The following is a 3,171-nucleotide window of genomic DNA, read 5'->3' as shown; positions in this document are numbered from 1 at the left end:
ATCCGGCTACAATCGAACTAAAGCGGTCGGTCTAATTTTCAAAAATAGAGAGAGATTTATTAGCATAATTAAATATATTATAAAAATTATTAAATTATTCAATAGCGGCTATAAGAGAGGTAGTACGGATATATATTTCTATAATTATAATTTTAGGGGAGCTTTAAATTAAAGTAATAAATTAATCGTAGGTTATTAATCTATTAAAGAATTTAATTTTAATATCACCTTTACCTTCTAAAGTTATAGGAATAAATAGTATAAAAATATCTCTATTTCAATAGAGGTAGTCGAATAGACTATAGAGGCGTTCCTTTAAATTACAAATCGGCATTTCCTTATTGAGAAAGTAATATATACAACGAACAATAGATTATATATAGTTGAAATAGTATTTATAAAGTTCCTCGGGGGTGAGGTTTAATAAGTCGAACTCTTCATCATTATTATTATTAACGTTAACTATATAAGAAGCAGCGCCTTAGAAATTAGGGCTAATAAAGTCATTAGGGTTAAAGGATTTACATTTTACTTCAGAAGGGGGAAACTTATTTACTTTAGGAATATATTTCCTTAAAACATTAGGGTTAAAATAAATGTAGCGCTATTACGTAGCTTCGGTATTATTACGAGCTATTATAACGGCGAAACTTCTTAATAATTATTAACCTAATCGTTAATCGGTTTAAACTCCTCTTCGGAATTCCTAAAAAGGGAGGGGGCGATTATAATATACTATACGTCGAATCTTTAGCTTTACCCCAATCGTTAGTTCTAATTACTACGTTGCTACGTTGTAGCCTTTTTTTAAGTAGAATATTTAATACTATCCCCGGTAGAGAGATGAATTATAAATAGTGTGAAGGTACGTAATAGGCGAAGCAGGGCTATAGCATTATTAATATTTAATATAGAATTTACAATTAAAGAGTAAAATAAAAGGGAAGAGTTGTACGGGCAGTTGGGCTGGAAGATATACCTCCAGACCCAGGTTGCTCGGACCACTCTCCTTATTTAATCTACAACCAATTAGGTCGCTCGTATCCGAGCGATCGTGCAGCAATGTGCCCGGGCATGGGTCAGTGGGACTGGGCTATAATAATAATAATAATATATTCCGTTACGTATTTTAGGTAATTAACTATTAATATTAGATATAGAAGAGGTTTTTATATACTTTTTTATTTAATATAATATATAAAACTAACTGCTACTACCTCCCCTTAGTATAGGGAGTAATTCTTATACTAGAGAGGATATTTATACTAATCTTTTAAATAATTATTAATAATAAAAGGGAGGAGGATTTTACCTTTTTAGTTTAATATATTAGAGATACGGTTAACGAGTTCGAAATTCCTTACCCTTCAATAATTATAATTAACGGCGACCCCTAGTTTACTAATACTATTAACTAGACCTTCCTTAGTATATAGAGATAGTACTATATGTAGTATATTAATTGCAACGTTATTAACCATTCTAAGAAGGATTGGGCACGCAGTCCCTCGCCCTTATTATCTACTAGATTTACCCTTAACTACAATATATAAAAGTAATATAATAAAGAAGATTTTGAAGAGTTAAAGCGACGGTATACCCGAATTTTGATAATTATTAAAGCTAAAGTTGGATTAGATCCCTTACTTAATAAGGTTATTAATATACGGTTAATACTGTTCTTTATATGGTAGTATATAATTTACTCCTCGGATATAACAAAGTTCGAACGTACTTAGTCTATTCTATAATATTAATTTAATTATACTTAAAAGGATATTATCTTATAGATTAAGGAGAAGCTATCACCCTATAAGAAGAAGTGGGTAGGCTGCTATACTAAGAATTATTTTAACTAGGGATAAAGGATAACGTCTCCTAATAAAGCTAATAATAGTTCTCTTCAGAGTTATAAATTATTAGTTCGTAGCGGTCTAATTGAATTATATAAAGTTTATCTTTAATATATAAACTACTATTATAAAATTTATATAGATTTATTAATTAAATTAAATATTTATATACGTATAAAGTAGGTTAATTGTAAGTAGATAAGTAAATATCTATACGAATTATCTATATAGGCACTTAATTTTATAGATTACTAACAAATTAAATTCAAATTGACGCTACCCTCCTAATAGTTCCCTAATACTCCTTTTAAACTTTGTTCAAAGAATTTTAGAGTTTAGTACGGTCTCCCTTATACCTATGAAATAAAAGTATTATTAAATAAGGGTAAAATAATATTAATAACTAAGGCAGTTTATTACCCCTTCTAATATTTGCGCTAATGTTGTGTAAATTATAGTTACAATGTATAGTCCGGTTACTCCCTATACTAATTTATATACTAGGATGCGGTAGATAAATATTTTAAATATAAGTTAACCGCTAGAGTATTACCTAAAGGGCGCCCGTATAAATAAAGAAGACCGTTTAGTAATAAACCTATATTTATAATACTACTAACTAATAGTAAACCTACCCTATTAGCGCTAAAGGGTAAATCACGTAACTTAAGTACTATTCGAACTTTAATACGCCGTAATTATTCTCAATACGAGAAGGGGCTTAGTATTAATAAATTTAATAAATTTGATATTTAGGAGGATAAGGTTCGTAGCTATATTAAAGTAATTAACAATAATAAGGATAACGAACTTAGGAGATATTAGAAGGCGAAAATTCGAGAGTAGATAGTAAAAGAGAGAGAGAGAAGGGAGGAGGTTATTAAGATATTATTAATTGACTCGTCTAACAAATTTTTTGAGTTATTAAATATAAATATTTAGTATAGAGTAGAGTAGAGTAGAGTAGAGTTAATACTATAGAAAGTATTACTAGATTAGCGCTATTAGATTTGCTTGCCTATTGAAGAGCAAGACTTACAGGGCATTTACAGGGCATTTACTAAGTTGGCCCACTTTAAGATATTGAAAATCCCGATTTTTACAACCAAAATAATATATTTTACATATTAGCTGTCAGATTCCAAAAAGTGCGTACCTGGAGGTTTTGGGTGCGTGCGGGGAGGTTAACTCTTAATTAATATACTACTACCGAAGGTAGAAGATAACGATAAATATACTACGAATCCCTATACTAATAAGATTATTCAAATAAATTAGAAGATATTTTTAATAAAAGAAGGTAGGAGGATCAGCAAAA

Source organism: Neurospora hispaniola (genome assembly GCF_033458365.1).
Source record: "Neurospora hispaniola strain FGSC 10403 chromosome Unknown B0T23scaffold_3, whole genome shotgun sequence".
NCBI classification, from domain to species: domain Eukaryota; kingdom Fungi; phylum Ascomycota; class Sordariomycetes; order Sordariales; family Sordariaceae; genus Neurospora; species Neurospora hispaniola.
This window is presented reverse-complemented; position numbering follows the sequence as displayed.